Source organism: Ictidomys tridecemlineatus, chromosome 15 (genome assembly GCF_052094955.1).
Source record: "Ictidomys tridecemlineatus isolate mIctTri1 chromosome 15, mIctTri1.hap1, whole genome shotgun sequence".
Taxonomy (NCBI): Eukaryota; Metazoa; Chordata; class Mammalia; order Rodentia; family Sciuridae; genus Ictidomys; species Ictidomys tridecemlineatus.
The window spans coordinates 47,296,750-47,321,686 of record NC_135491.1 but is presented as its reverse complement, the minus strand read 5'-3'; the positions used below and the strand labels follow the sequence as shown (position 1 = coordinate 47,321,686).

The 24,937-nt window shown below is 46.4% G+C and overlaps 1 protein-coding gene across 6 annotated transcripts in view; it reads right to left on the bottom strand.

Annotated features, from left to right (window-relative positions):
• Zfhx3 (zinc finger homeobox 3) overlaps nt 1-24,937 on the bottom strand; it is a 929,635-nt gene that overhangs the window by 193,497 nt on the left and 711,201 nt on the right. The gene's annotated exons all lie outside the window — the stretch shown is intronic.

Genomic DNA, 24,937 nt, shown 5'->3' with positions numbered 1-24,937 from the left:
AAGCACGCAAAGCTCTCTGCCCTTGCGAAGTTTACATTCTAGCAGGTGGACAATGAGGAGAATGCATTTTAAAAGTACACAGGAATTTCCAGAGTGACATTTGGTAGCATCAAGTAAGAAAAGGTCAAAAGGGGAGTAAGAATTCATGGTGGAGAAAGCAACAAATTTAAGTAAACTTTACTTGAAAACTTCTTGACATACATTGACAAATTACTATGCAGTTCACCAGAACAGAATATTTGCGTTATGAGATTTTTTTTCTTGCTTCAAAATCATAAAAAAAAAATTCAGCCTAAAATCAAATAAAAGTGAGAAATTAATCATTTGGCTCTTCAAATGAACAAATGGAATTTACTCTTCCTATGAGTTGACCATTCATGCTCTTGGCCCATTTTCTACTCTCTTTACCATCTTTGATTTTAAGAGCTCTTTATATATTGACCATTTTTCAATTACACATGCAATAAACACTGTTTTCCAGTTAGTCAGATGCCTTTATATTTTGCTATTAATGACCAACCTTATGTTTAAAGTACAGTAAATCAATCTTTTTGGTTGTAGTGTCTTCATTGCAAGTATTAGGCCTAATATCCCTCCCTGTCACATATTCAGATTATTAATTTATACTTTCTTCTAGCTGTGTTGTGATTTATTTTACTTTCATCTTGTCAATTCACCTGAAATTTATGATAATATATGCTATGAGGAATGACTGTAAGTTAGTTTTCCATTTGTTTATCTATAACTGTCCACTAGCCATTTGTTGCACACTTACATAACATGCAATACTGCAAAATACTAGAGGCAGAAAAATACAATGAAGGAGACCACTGGCTTGCTTTTTTTTTTTTTTTTTTCTTGCGCAATACTAAGGATTGAACCCAGAGGCACTCTGCCACTAAGCTATATTCCCAACTCTTTCTTTTTAAAATTTTTTTATAATTTTTTTTAGTTGTCAGTGAACCTTTATTAATATGTGCTGAGAATCAAACTCAATGCTTCACACGTGCTAGGAAAGTGCTCTACTACTGAGCCACAACCCCAGCCTGATTCCCAACTCTTCTATTTTTATTTTGAGACAGAGTCTTGCTGAGTTGCCCAGGATGCCCTGGAACTTGTGATCCTCTTGTCTCAGCTTCCCAATTAGCTGGAATTACAGGCATGTACCACTGAGACCTGGCTGAGACCCCTGGCTTTTATGTCAATTATATCACTTTTCAAGTAAGAGTGACTATGCAAGTTAAATGAACTCTCAGAAGTGTCTACTTTGTACAAGTCTTATGGTGATTAAATGAGATACAGGCACATAAAAGTGTTTAGCATAATGCTTGGTGTGTTGAAGTCCTGAACAACAACAGCTATTAATTCCTCTTGCTCACTTGAGAGGCTGCCTTTACAAGACCCATTTCTATTTGGTTCTATACCCTTAAGGGAATGCTATATTTTCTAACCAGTTTCTCCCAGTGGATACGGAAGCTGATTTAAAAAAAAAAAAAAATACTTTGTAACTCAACTCCTTACTTAATTAAATTTAAATGTATGTTGGGTGCTCTAGAAAGACAATAACATCTGCAAATAACTTTCATTGTTTCTTTTCAACCATTATTTGGTTTGTATATTCTGGCCAATTCAAAAAGACAGGAAAAAGAAATGAATTTCCTGGACAGTCTGCATTTTATTCCCAATTTCATAATACTGCCCCTCAAGGATGACTATTAAGTCTGAAGCTGTTGGCTGCTGGTTTCTCCACCAAGTGAATGCAACCTCTTTATAGCTTAGTTTTCTAAAATTCTAAGCAAACTAGGAATATAGGTAGAAAATACCAAATGCCTTCATTAACACACCTTGTGTTTTCCTCTGTTCTACTGAGATGATTATTTCAAAAGAAGATATTTTAATACTAAGCCCTTCGAACTTTTCTGGGATAAACCCTTGTGGTTAAGATTCTTTTGAAACATGGCTGAATTTAATCTCTGACTATTCATCTGGTATTTTTGCATCTGTACTTATGCCTGAGCTCAATCTTTGGCATTTTTTTAAAAAAATTATCTTTGCAAAAGCATTGGTCCCCAGAGCTGTGCTGGCTTTGTAAAACCAACAGGGATGCTTTGTCCCTTTTGGTAAGGTCTAGAAAATTCTATTTAGCAGGCAATTATTTTGTCCCCCAATGTTTAAAAGAACTCACTCACTAAACATATGGCATCCTGGGCCCTTTTTGGAAGCACTGGGGTTTTTTTTTTTCCCTCCTTTTCTTTTTTTTATGGTTCTGGGGGTTGAACTCAGGTCTTGTGCAGGAAGTATTGCTTTTATAAATGCTGAGCTTCTTCCCTACTTCCTGATTTAAAGTTTCAGACGTCTGAATCATTTCCCTAAAACAGTCATGTCACTGACGTTTTCAAAATTGTTGTATTTTAGGTAACTGTATTTTATATTACCAAATAATTATTTCACATATAACAGAATTTATTACTTTTTTCCATCATATCAGCTTATTTGTAGTTTGGGACATTTGGGTTTTTCTCTTAACTAGACATGATAGTGTTTTGGTACATTTCCTTGTTTTTTTTTTCCCCAAATAAATTGCTCTTACATTTATCAGTTCTGTTTTTCTAATTCATTAATATCATTTGTGTCTTATAAATCTTTTCTCCAACTATCTTTAGGCTTGTTTTACTCTTTCCCACTCTTGAGTTGAACCCCTTGATTCATTTATTTTCATTTTGTCATACGTTCTAGTGAAAGGATCGAAAGCTACGAATGTGCCCCTACATATAACTTTGGCAATGACCCATACATTTAGTTAGAGAGTTTCCAATATTTCCTAATGAATCTGCAACAGTCATTTCATTTCCTCTCTGATTCAAATGTGATTCCAGAGAATTTCTTTTTGATTTTCAAGTATGCTTCACTGGGATGTTTAAAATTAAGTATTCGACAGAAATTTAACATGTATCTGAAAGAAGATGAAGAGACTATGACAAAGGGAGAAAGAACTCTAATAGAAAACACTAGTTAATGTTTACATAGTAAAAGAAACAGAAAAATAAGCAACTACTCATTGACTGCTGTGATGTCCATACCCCTTATATACAAGTGGTATGAGGAAGGGAGTTCTGGGGGAAATGAGAGATTGTGAAATCAACACAGGGAGAAAGGAAAAGGCGAGTTCTTTGTGTACCTTCTGAAAATTTTATCATGGGCACATACTGCCTCTTTGAAAATTAATTATAAAAGCAAAGCTCCATGAATGGAATAAAACCATCCCAGATATGCTATCTATGTTTATAAACAAGTACATTTCCATACTTTCTTTGATGAAATTGCAAGATTGGTTGCATTGAGCAAGACTTGGCCCCAAAATGATTATATCTGTGGCTCAAGAACGGGGGTGGGGGGGGGGATGATCTCTAATTCTGTAATCACCAAATTCAAAAGAATGAAGAGCTTTAAGGAAGAGGGAGAATTTTTAAAAAGTTTGATCAGTATCCACCGGGATGCCATTCTGAACCATGAAATTCCTGACCCTCGTCGAGCTGGGAAGATGGTGTGATTCCCAGCTTCCTCTGCCTCCTCACTTAGCCTTTCCCCATTTACAAATGCTACACTGTGCGTCTTGGTTGCTGCAGACTTCTCCATTATTACTTAAAATGAATTTCAATCCCAGATCAATTGAATTAGCTGTGATTATAAGTGTTATAGCACACCAGCTCCCTTCCCACAAACTTTGTGATGTCAAGTTAAAAAAAAAAAAAGGAAAAAAAAATGAACTCCATAAATCAGTTTTCCAATTTATGTTGAAGAAATCTGTTTCCTACTTTCTAATTTCTGCAACTGGGAAATTCTGTATATTATGTTACCCTATAATGAAGGATGCCAGTAAACAGAAATCCACACGCCTGCACACACAACAGATTACATTGTACGTAATTGCAAACACTACCAAGTTATGTACTCTTGGGAGCATTATTAGCGAGATGTGGTTATTTAATGCCTCATCTATTTAAAAAAAATTCATTCCATATGGATGAAAAATGAGTACCCTAGCATGAATATGGGAAAAATAGAAAACGTGATCACACTATTACTTAAAATCTATAACATTTTATGCAAAGATAAGGTAGGAGGACCAAAGCTTAGGGATTCATCAGAACATCTCAAAATACAAGGGTGTTAGGTCATTGCTGGCTACCAAAGTCTCCACCCTCTCACTGTGCTGGAGGAGACAGAAGGCAAAAGTCGGGCCCTTGCTTTTGTCACTTTACCCCACCATGTAAGAAACTCTTAGAAGAACCCAGCACCTGGGGGCTTCCATTCCCAGCAGAACACACCCATGGAGTGGGGCCCCATGTAAAGGAAACACTCAGCTCCCACCACACAGTGGGGCCCTTTGACAAATCAGAGGCCACAGGGCACCATACCTGGCACCACAACTCTCCCGGCTGGGGACAATGTACCCAGCAGACACCCTCAGAGAGTGGCAAAGAATGGCCAACTCCAGGAAAGGAAACTGCCCCCACCTTCGTCCATCACACGCCAAATGAAGTTTAAGACTATTCGTGTCCTCAGCCTCGTGAGCACAGGAGGTTTAGCAGCCTCTGAGGCTAAAACAAAAGACGGATGACAGGAAAACCGACTGCCCTTCTGGCCATTCGCTAGCAAAGGGGAAGTGTAAAAGGGCAGAGGGGAGAGTGGACCAGCTGCTCTAATCCCTTTCTGTCCAGCAGTAATTAATAGTATAATCCACATTTCAGATGCATTAAAGTGAAATTGCTGCATTATCAGAGCCTCGGCACAGAGCCTCGGGGCAGAACCTCCCCTGCTGACCTGCAGGACCAGGTGACCTCATCCCAGCCTCCTCCTCTCCCGGGAGCTGACTCTAGACACCTCATAAAAGGACCGAGCTGCAGCCAGAAGTCTCGGCTCTGCCCAGTAGCCTGTGTCTTAGGAAGCCACGCCCCAAATGGCCAGGCGGCCGGGCACAGGGGCTCTGTTCAAAATAAGGAGCCACTCCAAGTGGCTGACACACTCTGGCTGACACTGAGTGTATTAATATCACAAGCCCCCAGATAGATTTTGAAGATTTAAGCTAACCATCCCCCAACACAATCGAAAAATAATGCTAGGATCAATCATGAGTGCACATGGGATTAAGATGCCCTTCCTAACCTCCATTCGGTGGGGTACACTTTTTCAGGATTACTTGAGGGGTTCGCACAAATTCTGGAGCACCAGTTAAGTTTCTATCAAGAACCAGAAGCTGATTGCTGTTCCGCAGGCCCAACGGGGAAGCCTCTTCCACTGCTGCTGAAATACTCTCTTTGGAGACAGTCATGCTATTCCATCATTAAACACAAAGCACATCTGTGCTCAATATTACAGTTAAATGTCAGAGCCACTTAAAACCAGAGGCATCTTCTCCACAATGCTTTGAGGCCACTGCTGTCTGAGAGCCTGCTCTTGGTGTTCCAACACCAGAGCATGAGTAGGAACAACTAAGGGTAGGAGGAGAGCTCACACTCCCATCGACTCCATGATGAGTCTGCTTTGCCACCCCAGCTCAACTCCTGAGCCTGGGGCTAATGCCCAATGGTGGCCACATGCTTAGGCAATAACTGGTCTTCAACCCAAGTCCTTCTTGGAACTTGGCTGAAGCCATTTACTTCTTAATCTTGGTTATTGGATATGAAAAATGAAGAATCTGATAGAAATAACTTTTTATCTCAAGTTTTGAGATCTTGGCCCTAATGGTAAAGTGGAGATACCAAATTACCTATACTTGTTTCCAAAGTGTGCCGTTAAGATCCTTAGCTAGGGTTGGGGTTGTGGCTCAGTGGTAGAGCATTTGCTTAACATGTATGAGGCACTGGGTTTTATTCTCAGCATCACATATAAATAAATGAATAAAATGAAGGTCTATTAACAACTAAAAAAAAAAAGACCTTTAGCTAGATGACTGGGGTATGGCTCAGTGGTAGAGTATGTGCTTAGCATGCATGAGTCCTGGGTTGAATTATCAACATCAAAAAAAATCTGGAAAAAATACATATACCCTTACCTAGAACTTAATGCATTCCTCTATAGTGTCATTTAATAACAATAGCAATTCCATTTAGTTCCAACTAATACTATCAGAGACTGGTCAAGGAAGTGAACTACCATTTTCAGAACTGCTTCTAGAAGAAAATGCATCACCTTGCTTCTAGAAACTCATCTTCATTTTATGGCCATTTCCTCAGGATTCCTTGCCTCCCAGAGGCTGTCAAAAGGCCACCATCCTGCAACCAGACGCATTACCTGGGCACCATGTGTGACAGTCTGCCACGGACCTGTCACTCACATGCAGGGACAGCACCTAGTCCAAGAGGCTGTCAAAGGAGAGTAGTGAGGAAGACATCATCCTGCCCACTGTCACAGGCTACCTGTCTGTGCCCTTCAGGAGACCTCTGCTAAACTCTCCTTTACTCCCACAATGCCTGGTCTCTTCCTCTATGGTGATGTACGTGGGAATCCTTTATAAACGTTCTCTCTCAAGCACTACTTTTAGGGCTTCACAAAAACACAATTTAACAAAATAATGTCACATCATTTCCTTCGGTTGCAAGGAAATACTCTGCGCGGACATGTAGAACTACACAAGCTTTCATTATGACGTCGGGTTCTGCTTCACCCTCCTGAGCCACCTAGCTCTGGGTCTATGCGGGTCTTTCCTTTTTTGCCACCTGCACTGATTTTCTCAACAGGACCCCTGTGGTAGGCCAAGTAATAGCCCTCCACCATGCCGTGTCTACAACTTGGAACCTACAAAAGTATTACCTTATATGGCTAAGAGACCTCGCAGATGGGATCAAGGTAAGGATCTTGAGATGGGGAGATTATCCTGGATTATCTGGGTGGGCCTGAGGTCATCACAGGAGACCTTAAAATAAGGACAAAGGAGAAGGTAGAGTTGGGCAGGAGATGTGACTACAGAAGAAGACACAGGCTCCTCTTCAGGACCTCCAGAAGGATCCAGCCCTGCCAACACCTTGACGTCAGCCCAGTGAAACTGATTTTGGATGTCTGGGCTCCGGCAGTGAGTCGATTTGTGCTGTTTTCAGCCACAAAGTTTGTCACAATATCAACAAGTCTGTTGTATCAACAGAAAACTATAATAGAGTCTTCCCAGAGAAAGGGGTTGGAGACAGTGAACACACAAGCAGGGATGTCCCTGAATTTCAGGAGGACTCAACCTCATTTGAACCTACATAACCTCCCTTGCCAGCCCCTGTGAGCCAGCTGGATCCTCTCTTTCCCATCACCAAAAATTAGAAGCAAAGGCCTTGATGCCAAAAACAAGGGTCCTGCGTAGTGCTCGGTGGGGGGATTTTAGCATGAGATTTAGAAAGTCTTACACCAATCTGTTGCATTTGAGATTCATAAACACCCCAAACAAACCAAGGTAAACATAGAAGACAGCCGCGTGCCCTGTTTTGATTTTACCCAATAGGAGATAAGGAGCTAAAAAGTCTCCTAGGAAGAATCTGGGGATCCTGAGTTCCTTTTATCAAATGGGCAGAAACTAGGCCACGCCAACCTTGCCCAACACATCCCACAGGGGGGCCAGACGGAAGCCGCTCCGCGCCGCGATGCCAGGCAGCCAGCCTGAAGAACTGGAAAGCCAGGGCCCGTGCCCGTTGGGCTCCTGAAGACAAAGAGAGGAGGTGGCTCTGGAAGGTGATGGCACCCTGCCCACCTCAGTGGTAGCCTGGGGCCATTGGATCTCGCCCTCTCCCCAGCACCTGAGAAGTGTGAGCCAGGCAGTCAACCACATCAGAAGCTGGCTGCCGGCCGGCTCCAATTGCCCAACACCTCCAGAGGAGCCAGCTTTCCAGGACTGGATTTTTTTTTTTTCACACCACACAGATACTGTTGACCAAATCGAGGCATGGCACCTTGAAGAACAGCCCTTACAAAGACCAGACAGACCGAAAATGTCCTGCTAGAGAGCCATCTTATTAATTGCCTCCATGCACAAACTGGGCACACTTACTACGCAAAAGAGGATGCCACCAGGATCTCATTCCCAGCTCTCTCTATTGATTACTCAATAGGATTTAAACATTCGACTTTAGTGTACTCATACAAGATACCCTGGTAAGAGCAGATGGCTCTCAGGTTAGACCATCTATCCGCTTCACCCTCCATACCCACATATGACATTCTCCAGCTCTACTAGTTGTTGATACTTTCCCGGTCTTTACGTTAACAACTAACAGAAACTATTAGGTTAACAATTAATAAAGTATTGCATTATGGTTTTTAGGACTGGGGTAACAAGGATTACTCAATAGGATTTAAACATTCCATTTTAGTTTACTTATACACGATGCTCCTTTAGGTAAGATGCAGTAGTTTAAAAGAAACATTAACCACTGTCCACAGAGGGTTCTCATTCATCCTTCATGATGTAAAAGATATGACTTGGAATGTTGAAAGTCCAGGAGAAAGATAATTCTGGGAAGCCTGGCGTCTAGTTTCCCTAATTCAAAATCTTTATGCTACTTGACCAGAAGACTTCTTGCTTCTCCTGATGCTCCCCAAATAAATCAGCCCCAGAAATAGAACACCATCTTTTTTTAATATTTATTTTTAGTTATAGGTGGACATAGTACCTTTATTTTATTTTTATGTGGTGCTGAGGATCAAATCCAGTGCCTCATGCATGCTAAGTGAGCGCTCTACCTCTGAGCCACAACCCCAGCCCATAGAATTCCATCTTCTTTAGATCTCACCATATGACTAATTTATGGCCTGCTTTTAAAGCCCTTGCATCAAGGCTGACTCCAGTCATTTCCTCCTCCTCTATTCAAATGTCCGTCCACAGCCACTCTGTAACCTCTGTGTGAACCAAGAATGTTCTCTGTGCCTCCCACGGTTGTAGAACCATGCCCTGGTAAGAGCAGGATGGCTCTCAGGTGGAATCGCCCCACTATAGTGCACTATAAGTGCACCTAAGACTCCATCCAAGTTCAGGTATATAGCCCTAGAGAGTTAGCTGGCCACTCCTTTTGCTTGCATATACCTTAAAAAAATAGGGATACTGGGCTGTGGTTGTAGCTAAGTGGTAGAGTGCTTGCTTGCATGAATAAGGTACTAGTTCCATTCTCAGCACTACATAAAGTTATTAAAATAATAACAATAATAATAAAGACACTGAAGGCTGGGCCAACAACTAGCACGTGATCCCAAACCACGATTTGGGTTTTCTTATATATTTGCATTAAGAGAGAAGGGGTCTTGCTTCTGTTTTGGTTCAGGGAGGTGGATAAGGGAAGATATCCCAGCAAATCTTCCACTGGTGGAGGAAGAGGAATACTTGAAGGAGTATCTGAAAATGCTCCAAGATGTTTTCCTGTACCCCATCCTAATGGTGCCCCCAGCCAAGTCGTCAAAGCCTTGCCAACATGGTTCTCCACTGCACTTCCCTGGCTCCCAAGGATTTGGCTGCCTCTGCAGCTAAATAATGCTTTCTCTTAACCCCAGGGCCTGTACCTTTGTGGTCCTTACCATGACCTATCAGAGGACTTCTCCAACTCCAGCAAGCTAGACAGCACTGCCCCCCACAAAGAGCTTTTCCAGTTCAGCACCTTGCAGTCAGAGCCTATGGAGCGAACTGTCCATCCACATGTTCGAATATCTGAGTAGCTACAGAGTGCTAAGGTCTGTCCTGCTGTAAACCAAACAGGCTGCATGCGTATGTCCTGGCAAGCTCTCCTCTACCCTGCCTGTCCCCATCCCTAGTTCTCTAGCTCCTCCCCCAGTTCTACTCTGACTCTCCTCTTGACTGAGAAGAGTTTTCCCAGTTTAGCTGAAAATTTCTGATTTTTTTTTTTGTAGTGAAGGATGAAAACCATGTTCTCATGTTTTAATGGTATAAAAGAAATTATCTCTAGACAATGGATGGCTAGGATTTTCTTTATGGACATTTTTGGGAGATTCTTTACTGAATCCACTCAGGCTTTGTTGTGTGTAATCATATTCTCTTTGCCTTGAGAAGCTGAACTATCTCTAAATTCTGAGGTCAGTCAGGCACATCTATGACTCAGGACACTGAGGTAGGAGGATGGTAAGTTTGAGTCCAGCCTGGGCCATTTAGTGAGACCTTATCTGTTAAAAAAAAAAATAAAATAAAAGGGGGGTGTAGCTCAGTGGTAAAGCATCCCTGAATTCAATACTTAGTGCCAAAAGAAAAGAAAAGGAAAAAAAAAGACTGAAGCCAGCCTCCATTTCCAGATGCTGAAATCCCATGTCCATAATCTCCCCAGTGCTCATCCATCATGATTTTGTTCTGAAAGCTACAGTTCTCATTGAAAAGTTATCCCCCTCCATAGCCAACCCAATCAGAACTCACTACCAGCTCTGCTTGCACCCTAGTACTGGGGCTGAGGTTTCCAGCTCCACCAAGACTTTGACCTTGCTCTCTAAGGACATGTGCCTGTAACACTCTCATCTCTGCATTTCCTTAGCTTCATCCTTCCCAAAGTCCTTAAGGCTGTCTTTGGATGCTAGAATGAAAAAGCAAAACATCTGGCTTTTTTTTTTTTTTTAACCCTGCCTCAGGTCAGACCTGAGATTAAAGCCACTTGTGAGTCTACAAAGCCACCCCTAGGAGGCAGGGACAAGATGGCCAGTGCCTATAGGGAAGTGGCCTAATGCTGCCGAAGCTGCCAACAGCAGTGAACATCTGCCTCACTCCCACTTCACACTCTGGAAAATGGCCCTCGGGCACCACATTAAGCCCCGCAGGAGCCTCCAACAGCAGCAGCACGTTGGTGTGTGCACACATGCGTGTCTGTGCCTGTGAGCACACGGACCATTACGACCCTCCCACCTCTTCTGCACAAACACGCCCCTCCTTACCTCTGCTGAGGAAAGTGAGAGCACCCACTGGAGACCCCACCTGGACCTCCACAGCCCGGCTGCTTCCAGGGAACATCACACTGCCTGTCCCACCCTGCCGACTACCGGCCGACTCCGTGCCACATCTGCACCCTCAAGAGAGCACCCTTCCTTCCACAGACCCTCCTGCTCCAAAGGACACAAAGCTGGCATCTGGAAGCCACTTCTGGATCCAAAACTGGAGCCAGTTCCTAGGGAGATTCCCCTGGTCTCTCACGTAATGCACTCGGGGCTTACCCACCTCCACCCCCTTTTTCCACAGCCTTTTCAAAGGTCTCTTCTTCCATCTGCCCACAACTGGGACAGTTTATTTGTTTAGCCCAGTGGTAAGAAAAATGAGAGAGAGCTGTCTGACATTCCTGGCAGGGCATAAACACTTTAAAAAAAAAAAAAGTGCATGTTCCGACTCTGCCTAGGTCCTATATGGAGCCCTTTAACCTTTGGAAAGGGCTGCATGGACATTCCATGGAAACTGACTGTCACCATCCTTATCATTGCTGAAAGACAAAATCCACTTCACCCTGCCACTTCTCACATTCTTACTGCGAGAGCAAACACCAGGAAGGAAGAAGGCCACCATCACCAGAATGAGAGGCCCTGGTGTCCTCCACCCATCACTCTACAGAGGCACCATGACACCCGAGTAACATTTTCTGTTTAGTAAATGTAAGGAACCACATATAAAAAGTGCACTGGCAGAACACCCCTTAGTGACCGAGGTCAAACTGTAGATCGTGCTGAATAAAGAACTGGAAGAGGACTAGCATGGCTACCATTCTATCCAAGAGTAAAGACATAGGTCCGATTTCTTACAAGAACTCTGTCTTAAATTCCCAAAGAAAAATATTCCCCACACAGAGTCTAAGGGCCAAGAACAGCCTAACCCAAGGGGACAGCTTCTAAAATACACACAAGCGGGAAATGCGGGGCCCATGGGGCAAACCACTGTGCAACCCACTGCCCCAGCCAGACCCCTCATATTGACTTTGGCAGAGTTTGTTGACCAGGACTCTCGGCAATAAGGTTATCAAAACTGAAATCGGGTGAGACTGATCTGCTTAGCCCTCCAGGGTGAGTCCTACTGACCATTCATCAATGCCCCATCTTTTCCCTGGCATCTCCCATTCTGATGTTTATTGGTTTAAGGGTAAGGTCAGGGTGTTACAGGCATGGTCATCGGTCCTTTTCTGTCTTATCTATCCACGTCTAGCAAAATGGAGGGAACGTTACTTACTCAGTAAAACTCTTCCCTGTAATCCACCCCATCCCATGCCTCAACGCCTATGACAGCTTAGATATGAGGCGTCCCCTCAAATTTCACATATATGACAATGCAAGAAGGCTTACAGGTGAAATTATTGGGTTATGAGAGCATTAACTAATATCACAGCATTAATTCACTTGAATGGATTAACTGCGTGAAAACTGTTGGCAAGTAGGGCATGGCTGGAGGAGGCCTTTATATACTCTAAAGGCATCCCCGGGGCATGCCTTTAGAGTATATATTTTGTCCCTGTGAGCATTCGAGGTGTACATCCTCTCCCCCCACCCCACCCCCAACTCCTTCCTTGGTGCCAAGTCTTGAGCTGCTTTCCTCCTCCACACCCTCTGCCCTGATATTCTGCCTGACCTCAGGCCCAAAGCAATGGAGTTGGCCACCCATGGACAGACCCTGAAACCCTGAGCCCAAATAAACTTTTCCTCCTAAAATTGTTCCTGTCAGATTTTTTTTTTTTTTTTTTTTGGTCACAGTGGTGAGAAAAACTGACTAAAACAACACCTTTCTCTAATAGTGCCTGTCTGCCCATTCAGGTTCAAATTCAGATTTGAACCAACTGCTACATGATCCCCCTAAGACACTTAGCCTCTGAGTTTTTTTCTCATCTAGAAAATAAGATGTGTCCCCATCCTGCATATCCTACAGAGCAACTGCAAGGATCAGTGGAAAGGGTACAGGCACAAGATTTTTTATTTGAAAAATAAAGCCTCTTAAATTATTTTCCCCAGGTGGACTTGGCACTGTCCCTGCTACTCAGAATTAAACAGTTCAATAGCTAACTCAGAGGCCTGAGTAGTGATGGCAGGTAGACATGTAGTAGCTCAGTAGAAGTAAAGATAGTTGGCACTTTGCACAGTGAGGAGAGAGACATGACATGATCAAGGAACTGGGACTTGAGGTTCAAAGACAAGGGGCCAGCCCACCCAAGCCTTTAGGGAATCCTGTCCTCCAGTCACTCAATCCAACACAGCTGCAGTTATCACCCTTGATGCCTCTTTCCCTACCACCCCCACACTCCCTGTCAAAAGATATCCAGAGGACCAGCACCTGCAGCAGACTGAACAGCGTGCTCCCAAAATTAATGTCCATCCAGGGCCTCAAAATGTGGCCTTATTTGGAAATAGAATCTTTGTAGGTATAATTAAATTATAATGGACTGGATGCTGGATTAGAGTGGTCCCTAAATCAATGCCCAGTGCCCTAAGAGGACAGGATACAGAACTGCACCCAAGGAAGAAGCTTCTCTGAAGATGGAGGAAGTCACTGGAGCAACCCAGCTCCAAGCCAAGGAACGCCAAGGTTACCAGCAGCCACCATGAGCTAGCTAGGAAGGGGCAAGCAAAGGCCCTTGCTTAGAACCTACAGAGGGCAACACCCTGCCAACACCTTGATCTCCCACTCCAAACCCCCGGAATGGTCATGTGTGTGAACAAGTTCCTGTCATGCTAAGCCAATCTGCTGTGACACTGTGTCACAGCAGTGACAGGAAACCGGCAACAAGGCTTCTCGCCCCTGCACTGCAACCACCTTAGCCACCACCTCTTACCTGGATAGCGGCAATCTTCTTCTTGGGTCTCCTTAATTCTGCCTCTCACCCCAGCAGAGTTGCCAGAGGAGCCTGTGGAACCCGAGTCAGTCAGTCCCGCAGATGTATGCCCCCCCACAGCCTCCACCCCCATCAGAGCAGAGGAGAAACCCCACATGGCCTTTGAGGTGCACCCACTCTGCCCCTTCCCCAGTGCACATCCACTGGGGCCTCACCAAGGCACGCTCTGCCTGGGGGCCTCTGGAACAGCCTGCCCCTGTCCAGACCTCTCCTCTCCATCGCTTACTGCCACCAGTCCTTCTTAAATGCCACCTTCCTGGAGGGCCTTTCCTTGGTGCTGCCTCTGCCCCACTTACCCTGCAGACCATCCTCCCTCACCCTGCTCCTTCTGCACCAGCTGCAATTTCCTTACTGACCGTGCCCATCAGGGGATGTGAGACAGAAGGAGCTTCGTGGATTAGAGTGGATCAGAGTGGTCCCTGTTGGAGTGGTCACCTTTTGGTCCCTGTTGCAGTACCACCAGCACCTAGAACAGCACCTGCCACATGACGGGCTCTCAACCCAAAGGTCGGGGGCAGAAGGAGTGGCAGAAAGGTGCAGACACAGCCCCTTGGAGCTTCTGTCAAGCCTCCTCAGTGGTAAGCCCTCAAGTCAAGCAGGCCAAAGAGGTCAGGAACAGTGTCCCCGGCAAGGAGAATGAGGAAGAATACAAAACTGGGCGTTTTGACCCAGCACAGCTGACATTTAAGCTGAAGGATTCTTTTTTTTTTCTTTCTTTTTTCCTTTCCTTTTTTAAATTTAGGGCCTCATCATGCTAAGTTCCTGCTCCACCACTGTCTCTTTCCACCTCCTGGCAGTCTCTGTGCCAGAGATTGTGAAGTTGTAGCCTGTAGGCAGTACCTGGCCCATGGGTACATACTATATTCATTATTATTTCCATTTTTCTCAGTGCTGGGGATTGAACCCAAGGCTTCGTGCACACTAAGCAAGCACTCTTCCACTGAGCTACATCTCTGGTCCTAGTACATGCTCTACTTTCAAGATTGGCTTATTTCACATCAAAATCTGGATTAAATCTCTTGAAAATCATCAGGGATTGGCCATTTGGGGTCCTTAGGGCAAAAGCTGGCTACAATAGGAGCGTGGCTGGCCCTCTCCAAAGGGACATGTACTTTTTAGGTCAACAGGGCCTACTTCCTTTCCTCTTGCTTTCCCAGGGCCTGTGGCAGTAACTCAAACACAAGAAGCCTGGAGCCTGCAGCAGCTCTGGGAGAGTGAGGATGAAACCTAAGCAAGGTAAGAGAAGCCCAGGACAGCAGTCCCCACATTCTGCCAACACCCACCCTGTAAACCATGGGGCCAAAGTGACAGCCACAGGCTCTAGAGAGTCTTTTTAGGATCAAAATTCGATGCAGGGAGCCCATTCTCAATTCTGGAAGGCATATGAACCTGTGCCTATGAGATCCTAATCCTAAAGTCCATCCTGGACAAAGCCAAGGCCCCCACGTCTTTACATGGTCAGGAACAGCCTGGACACCAGGATGAATCTTCCCTGCCTACCCCTCCCCCACTTATCCAATCCACCCAAACCACCAGTCCAGCAACAGCTCAGACCACCATCAACCTCCCCCAGGAACGGAGGCGTCCTCAGACAGCATGCCCAAAGGCCTCCTGGGATCCCCTCTGTGATGGCCTAGAAGGCACAGCAGTGACGATCACAGACCTGGTAGCTCCAAGCATCCTTCCACCTGGTTCCTTTGTTTTACCGAAAACCAGGGCTTAGGGAAAGGTTTATATGAGCATCATGGAGTCTGCTGGAATCAGAACTCTGGTCCCCAACCTGCCAGGTGGTCTTCATGTCACCTTGCCATCACCCACTCAAGTATCTGAGCCAAGAGCAACCAAGAGAAAGGAAACTACAATAGCACACATCATGCCATCAGTCAGAGGCCATGTGACCCCACCTACATTAGACGGTGACGGAATGCCAGGAAGCTCTGAGTCACACTTCCATGTCTGGCAACAGTAGCTTCCAAGGCCCCATCTGTAAACTGGGCAGAATGACTTCCTTTGAACCCTCTTCCCAGAGAAAGATAACCTATGAATGAAGTGTGTTTATTATCATAATTAAATAAGATGCCATATTAGAGTACATTAACCCCAGCACAGTGCTAAAGGAGCAGGTTTGCTCTCTTCTCTGGGTCCAATCAAGGTCACTAGAGAAAAGGTAAAACTTGCAGAGATCCCTAATCTCACTCCTTACTGCTTTGCTCTCCTTGATAGGCAAGAAATAAGCCAGGCCTTTTGATGGGAAAAACAAGAGGCAGGGGAGCAGAGATCGGAAGGCAGGAAGCAAAGATGATGGCCAAACTCCCATCCAGGAAGAAACTTCCAGGGTAGAAGTGCAGACTCTACTCTGTTGATAGATGTCTCTGAAGAACGTCATTATCTCCTATAAGCAAATATTCTCTCCACATGAGCAACAGGCACCATCCATAGTGGCTGGGCTTGAGGTCATCCAAATTTGACAACTAACTTAAACCTAATTCTTCCCTCAGCAGATCTCTAAGTGATGGATGCAAACCAGCCAATGTGAGATGCACCAAAGGAACTGAAAGTAAATGCTGGTGTGGTGGTGCATGCCTATAATTCCCACTACTCGGGAGGCTGAGGTAGGAGGAGTGCGAGTTTGAGGTCAGCCTCAGTAACTTTGCTAGACTCTGCCTCAAAATAGGATAAAAAGGAAGTAGGGGTGTAGCTCAGTGGTAGAGCACTTGCCAACCAAATGTGAGACCCTGGGTTCAACCCCCAGTACCTGGGGTGGGTAAGTGCGGTGGCAGGGTACAGGGGTATTGGGGTTCTGGGTCCCAGGGCATGGGAATACAGAGATAATGCTAAACTGACCAGAGGAGCCAATGGCAGCTTTGGGCTGGTCACCCCTAAACCACTGTGTGCTAATCAGATTCCAGCTCCCAGAAACAAGTTCTTATCTGTGAGCTCATTATTTGAGGAATGCAGGGTCTGAAGGTGCCAAAGCCACCTGACCATATAACAATATCATACATCAAGCAGTCAGTCTCCACATGAGCAGCTACAGGAGGACCAGAGGGCTCCCCATGCCTGATCCCAGAAGTTCTGGTGTCACACATCCCTCTGAAGATGGGCATGGGCAGACCCTGTGTGTTGAAAGAGGGCATCATGGGAATCTCTCTGCTCCCCAACACAGCATCCACCCATTTCCTGGAGAGGAATCTCCCACATGTGATTTCCTCATGTATCCATTTGAAGGAACTTTTTTTTTTTTTTAAATTGGAGAAAGGAGAAAGTTCCCACATGTAGAAAACATACCCTGGGGAGGAACCAAGAGAGGGTCAGTTAGCACTTGTTGAAAGAAGACAAGTATGAAAGCGATTAGGAAGAGAAGAAAATGTCTTGTCAGCTCTGAAAATTAAATGGGAACATCCCCCAGGGCCACCCCACCCTGTGTCCTCCCCAACTGGGGCCGGAGCCACCAGCTCATGCAGGACGCACACATGAACGGATCCCCAAAGTAGGAGAGGGGTCTGGGCAGGGGAGGGAGCGTCATGGAGGTTTGCAGGAGCTCCACCTCTGGGAATGGATTTGATGTCAAGTGTCAGCAAGTAAATTGCTATTGGCTTCTCAATAAGCAGCGGTAGTGAGTTAAGTGTTTCCCCGTATTGTGCAGGCTCTCACGGACTCAATACGGCAGTATTGACAGCACAATCACACAGTAATCCAGGCTCCTCTAATACCTACACTTCCTCAATGAAAATACACTTTCCACTTGGACATCAGCCCATTAGCTTTAGGCTGGAATCTCTGGCCTTGCCCCACCTCCCCCGCCCCCAGCCGTGGAACTGGCATCTGGCCCCCAAACGCCCCGGCCAACAGGAACATCCCAGGCAGTGGATTGTCAGGGCCCAACCAGAAAGATAAACAGTCAGAGACCTACAGGAAAAGGCCTGCTCTTCCCATCTATAAATCACCAGTGGGAAGGAAAGAAAAGTGATTCCACTCTTTAAGGATAAAAATCTTAGCAGTCGCAGAGGAAAATTGATGTTCCCCTGCAAATCGAAAGATGTTCCCGGGCGGGTTACATGCCTTCAAGTTTTCAGGGAGACAAAGAAACTCAAACTTCACCCAACCTGGACATAATTTCCCAATCTCTGCAAAGCTCACACTTTCGCACCAGGAGCTATATCCCCAATTCTAGCCATCTCAGATGGGTTTATGTAGCAGAGAGTTGGCTATTTTTCAACACCATTTCTCATTCATTTTCACTTGATTTTTCAGAACACCCTGAAATAGGGGACTAAATTTGATTACAGGAACCAAGGTAAAGGAGAAGTTAGGGGACTCATCCAATGTCATACAGCTAGTTGGCAACAGATTTGCAATTTGAGTCAGATGAGGGGGGGTCAACAAGGCTTTTCTGTAAAGAGCCTGGGAACTTATTTTAGGTTTTGTGGGCCATATCTTCTCATGGGCAACAAGTCCACCACACCACTGCATGAAAACCGCCATAGGCCAACAGCCACACCTGGTTGTATGGATACCAATATGTGTGGATTTAAATATGAATTTTGCCTATTTTCTCGAGTCATGAAATATAATTCTTTTGAATTCCCCAACCACCATTTAAAAATATAAAAACCATTCGTGGCTCCTAGGCCACCCAAAATAGGGATTGGGCTGGATCTACCTTACACAGGCTTTGTACTTTGCCAATGCCAGACCACTGAGAAACTTCTAAACATCCAGAACACCTCAAACCAAAATAGGTCAACCATGAGCATTCTCAGGCTTATCTAATTTTAATTTACTGGTCCCATCTAAAGGACTGGATTTTCGAATACCAAAGGTAAGAGCCAGGCCCCAGGAATGTTTTCTAAGCTACAATACAGCTGCATGCCCACAACACACACACACACAGTATTCAAACTTCAGCAGGGACACTGACTCTTTATGGAAATTTCTGCACAAATTTCAAAGTAAAGAAACTTTCCATAAACACAAAACGCATGCATGCCCCAGCCACTGCTGGTTTAATATGTTAACTGCAGAAGGCATTTCCAAATCAAGCCCATGAGGAGTCCTTGAAGACAGTGTGTTTGGGGCAGGGGGAGTAACCCTCTCTCTCCTGACCCCCGCCTCCCACCAAGAAGGAATTTGGGTCTGTGCTCAGTAGGAAATCTGGCCAGAAAGGGGTTAATGCCCTTCCAAGCTGAGATCTGATAAATGGCTGTGCAGAAAGCAGGTTCCCTCACTGTGAGATATGATGTCACTAACCTTTATTGATCCACTATCAGAGAACTTTGCTTATCTCTCTCCTGTGACATACTGCCTCTCCTGCGCTCAACTAGTGTTTAATACACTGCCGGGTGCCTCGCCCTCCTCATCGCTCAACACTGAGGAGCGAGGCTGCCACTGGGGCCATATTTTACAGCCAGGCCTTGCCAGCACCTCCGCCTCCCAGAGACAGAGGGATGGAACAGCCACCAACCCCCTGCCTGCCTCTGGGCAGCCAGGACGAGAGTGGGCCTGGGGAGGACAGGATGGGACGTGGACGCTTGAAGTCCCTCTAGTGTCTTTTTTTTTTTTTTTTAAGTAGAGCTCCAGTCCCAAGTTTCCCCTTCTTTTTTATTTATTCATTTGTGAATGTCTTCACTTTTATTACCATGAAAACACAACTCTCAGCCAAGCACATCCAGGTGGGAATGTGGACACATCTCCAAGTCAGAATGACTGGGAGCCATGGGCTTCCTGTTTTTGCCTTCCCTGGGTCTCAAGACCTCAGTCCGACAGGGAGGAGGGAAACACTACCCATCAAAGTGCTGGACAGTCATTCGAGAAGAATCATGCCAGGAAGAAAGCCAGAGAACATACCCAGGTGTGGCCAGCCAGGCTCAGATTCCTCAAGATAACAGGGTTCCACTGCCCAGGGGGAACATGACGCTAAGGCTGCCACACACCGGGTTTGGTATCAGTCTCTCGCTCCTTCCAACCCATAGGCATGGCGTGCATCAGGCACAGCCTCTGCCACACCCAAGGGTGGGGAGCACAAGCAAGTGCCAACAGACAGGGGGCGATTGCTACCACTCAGGATGCAGTGTGAGCCTCAGAGTGGAGGCTCCCTTTACACCTGCCAGCCTTGACCAGCGGCTCAGGCACAGCCAAGGCTCCAGCTGTTGCCTCCCACCCCCATCCCCAGGAGCCAGGGCATAAGGCTTTACCTGTCCCACCCCATGCCTGGGAACAGGGGCAGTAGGACGCCCAGAGAAAGCCAGCACGCCCTTCCACTGCCCCAGGGCACCCAGAATTTGCCTAATTGAACATTAACAAGTTGCTACAATAAAGTTCCTCTGTTGCAAGCTAGAAACCTTTTCGGCAACAACAACAGAAGTCTTGTTACAAACCGCTCTCAAAGCCAGGCTGCAGCCCGACAGGTGTGAACAAGATTTAAACACCTCCTCCAATACAATACAGCCCAAACAAAGGGGAAAGTCGATCTTAACCTCCTGGGGCTCCTGGTCTACCATCTTCACTCACTCAGCCCAAGGAGCCAGGGAATGCGTGGACAGGTGGTCTCCAGGCCCAGTGGCCTGGAGGAGACCTCAGCAATCCTGAAGCAGGCTCCCTTCCTGCCTCAGCCACACAGCCATCTTGGCTGCCCTGGGGCACTTCTGCCAGGGCTCAGCTAGGAAAGGGGAGGCCTTCCAGCACCGCATGCCTCCCCAGCTCAGCCAGCTAATAAACCCCTCAGGCAGGCAACCTGAGTTACCCAATCTGAGCTCACCTTCAACTTCTCCCACTAGAGAGGTAAACAGAGGAAGAAGGTAGAGAGAAAGACTAAAACGTTCCTCTTGGGCCCCAGGTCACAGGGCCCAACTTGCTCTTTCTTATAAAAGGAACACAGGTGCCTCCTGACACTTCTTTCCTCCAAGTGCTAGAGAAGAGACAGAACTCCAGGCCTAGAATTTGCAATAAAAAAAAAAAAAGAAATTTCTTTTTTGAGTGATGCCAGAGGTAGAAACACAGGAGAGGCGTGTGTTGGACAAGGAAAGGAATTATCCCTCCCATTGATTTTTTTGCTCTGGAGTATCAGAGAGAACACAGCATTTATCTGGAGATTTCTTCCAAAGCCAACCACATAAACGGGACTTGAAAAGAGCTTATCAGACGAAGGGATTTGCTCACACCACCCTTGCCGGAAGTGGGGATCCCAGTAGGGAACTCCACGAGCCCTACTTTTCCTGCATGGACATCTTTAGGCAACTGTTATTACTCCACTTCAAACAAGGGAAGGAAAGTCCAGAAAGAGGATTGGCAGAGGGAAGACCATGGGCAAAAGGCAAAATGGGTACAGAAATTAATCCTCTCATTCTTCTGCTCAGATGATGAGAGTGCAAAACCACCACCAAGAAGAAGGGGGGGAAAGCAGCAGCGTGCACATATGCTCACTTCCAATCTACCCCAATCCATATACACCTCTTCTATCCTCTTCCATAAACTCGTCGTTGACAAATACTAGTAACTGGGTTTTTAATCCAAACCCCCAATCTCTCCCAGTGCAAGAGAAAGGCTGTCCACGACTTTATCTTTTAAAGTGGAAGACAGTCATAAAATATGCGCAGGATGACCCCCCCCCCATCTACCAGCTACTCTCAACATTCTCCACCTTTCTCCAAACTTGGAGTCCATCCAAGGGCAAGAGCAGCCTGCAAACTTGGTATACAATGTACGTGACCACCATGATGGAATTTGTTTTCTAGCAATTTTGCCTAATGAACCTTGCAGCATGAAAACCGATCCCACACAAGGATGTGCGGCCGGCTCCTTTTTTCTGCCATGCTCCCTGTTCTCCCACCAGTTAGGCAAGGCAAGTGGCCCCGATCCCATAGGAGGGGAGCAGCCCCCTCACAACACCAACACAAAGGTTCAAAGGCTCAAGTCCTCCTTCCAGGTAGCTGGGAGGATGTAATTGGTGAGGCAGGAGATTAGAAATATTGGCAGCCTCTAAGTAAGACTTTAATTTACTGGCAGATCAATAGAGCCGGGGTTATATTGGCAAAGTGTCTACAGCTCTATTGACTCACGCAATGCCTCTTATCAATTTATCAGAAATCTGGAAGTCAGAAGATATTGTTTGAAAGGAAAGAGGGGGGAAAAAAGAAGAAGAAATAGAAAGCGTGAAGCAAGAGCCACAGCAGTGGGAAACTGGGGTCCCCGATGATGAATTTGGTGCAAAGAGTTTTATGCGGTGTCTCCAGTGTAAGAGACCAACATGCCACATTGAGAGCTCAACTGCCCCCACCGCACAGAGCCTCAGCCTTCTCACGTGATTCCATTTCCCATAAACCTTATATTTAGTGGAGGTGGGGAGCCCTACCAAAGCAAGCTGTTTAGAGGGGGTTGCTTTGGGTTTTGCTTTGTTTTTTAAAGCAATCCTTCCTTTAGGTTCAGTGACGGCTGTCTAAAGTTGCAGGCAGGTCACATGAATGCCCCTGTGGTATCTAAACCCAAGGCCTTGCACACACTGGGCAAGTGCTCTACTACTGAATACACCGCCAGCCCAGTTTTTCTGTCTCGCTTTACACTGCCTCTCCAGCCTACCTCCGCTAGAATTCTTTGACACTTCTCTTTCACCCATCCATATGAAGAAAAATTTTAAGTCAAAGGGATATTTATCTCAACACTCCCAAGAGGTCAGAAAGGGTCTATCAGACTAACACTGGCACTGGGTCTAAAGAAGCATGAAGAAAATAGAGTCAAGTCCTACAAATCATCACGCAAGGATATTGCAAGACTTTTCACAAATAATTAATCTTCGTCTGAAGGGTTTTGAAATATTCCAGGTCCTCGACAAAAAAATGTCAGGGGAAAAAAAGTAAACATTAACACTTTCCCAAACCCAAATGCCCATGCCAACGCGGGGGACACAGGGAGCCCCAGGGCTCCCAAGTACTTCTACCCCAGAACTCTAGGGGGCAGGTCGGGGAAGAAGCAGAAGATGTGGAACATTCCAGTCATCAGAAGGCTGAGGGGAAAAGCGGTTTTCCTGGGTTTGGAGGAACCTCAACCGGCTTTTGACCATCCATTTTGGTCCCTGCCTCATACAACAAATTTCTCCTTAATTGCTGTTTTGCATTTCCTTGAGACATCGAGTAAACAGTACTTAAGTGTTTCCAGACAAAAACAATAACTCACTAATGACTAAGGCACTGCTAATTAAAATGCCCCTGTGATGGCGTGACTGGACTCAGAGCCACTGCAGCAAACAGACTGCCCAGGCCTTGAACGCAGGGACCAGAGCCCAACAGTACAGGGCTGAGGGACGTCCTGCTCTTTCCGCTGCAGGTCACAATGGCCCTCTGGCTGAAAAGAAGGGAGCCCCTTGTGGGAACTGGGGGTAGAGGCTTGGAGTCCAGGGGCAGGCGTGGCGTGGGGTTTCAGAAAGCATGCCAGAGCCCAACAGAATGCACGTGCTGGGACTCTGGGGTACATGGCCTGGCACAGTCCTCAAGACCTTGTGAGTTCCTAAGATCTCCTAAAGTTGGGGGGATGTGTCCCACTATAGTGGGGAATGAAGCAAGAGGATAAGCAGATACCCTCTCCTGAGGACCACACTTCTTCCAGGGACAGTTCACTCCCAGGATGGCTCCAAAGCCTAGGTTCCTAGTCACCCTTTCAAAAGGTCTGAGAGTAGCACCCACCTGCGCTGCAGGACTCCACTTCCCCAGGGGTCGACTTTCCAAGGACATCTGACCAAGTCCTGGGAAACCAGGAGGCTTCTCTTTCTCCCTTAAACAAATGATCCAAATAATTGACTTCATTTTCTTTTTTTTTTTAATACCTTTATTTTATTTATTTTTATGTGGTGCTGAGGATTGAACCCAGGGCTTTGCATGTGCTAGGTGAGTGCTCTACCGCTGAGCCACAACCCCAGCCCTGACTTCATTTTCTGCTCCCTCAAACTTTGAGTCCTTCAGAGGGGACGGGGGCGCTCAACACCACTTTTGAAAGGTCAGCATTACAGAAAGGAAAGTACTGAAGATGGGATGGGAGCCCGGGAGGGATGGGAGCCCGGGAGCTCATTAAGGATGAGCTCTTGTCCTCAGGCAGGTTAAAGACCTGCCCCTTAGCAATAGGCGGGGTGGAGGAGGCTCATTGAAACCCCAGGGGCCTAATGCCCATTTGTATTCACACTCAGACCCTTTAGGGATGTAAAATCGGAGAGGTTGAACTGTTTACATTCACCTAATGCTCAAGTAAACAAATCAAAGCCAGCCAGCGGGGAGGGGCTTCCGGCAGGGCCAAGGCAGACCCCCTCAGCATGAGGATGCTCAAGAAAACTGCTTACCTAGTGTGGAACGCAGAGTCCGGGCTCTCCTTCCCACCCCAGCTCCAGGATCTCTCCTTGCCTGGGCCCTCCAGAACCTGAACCCTACAGGGCCCACCTTGACTCCACAGGCCAGGGACATGGAAGCTTTAGAAAAGTCCCAGAAGCCCAGGAGGGGCTGGAGGACGTGCTCCAGGTGGGCCCAGCAGTGCAAATCACCAACCAGAAGCAGCCCCTCCAGGACTGAGCACTGCCACCTCCATGAAGAGGGGGTCTCCGCCACCCGCCGCCACTACCCCGGGTCCTTCAGAGCCTTGTTTGTGCCTCTGCTCAACCCACACCAGCCTTGGGGAGCCACCCCCCACCAAGAACTGCAGGGAAAGGGGTTCAATTTAGCCCAGTTTCTGACCAAGGAAGACACTCCCCCTCCTTCTAGCTGGCTCCAGGAGTCAGCCCTCCAGGACCATTGTTATTCAAGAACTGTGACTCAGACGATCCCCCACACCCTCTCCTGGCTTCCAAAGCCCCCCAGCACCAATCAGGTCTTGACCGAAGTGAACTGGGAGCTGTTTGATGTCCCAGCGCAAGGCCTGGTCACATCCTCTAAAAAACAAGAACAGTTTCAACTTGACTGGGGGTGGGGGGAAGGGCGGGGGATTTGTGGCACTCCTTTTAAATGCAGATTTGAACTTTTCACCCAGGGTCAGACAGCTGCGATGCTCTGTCCCCAGCAGAGGCCGGCGCCGGCCCCTTCCACCTCACACTTTCACAGTTTTTTTTTTTCCTGCCTGCCCAGGAGGCCAAGCCTGTTAAA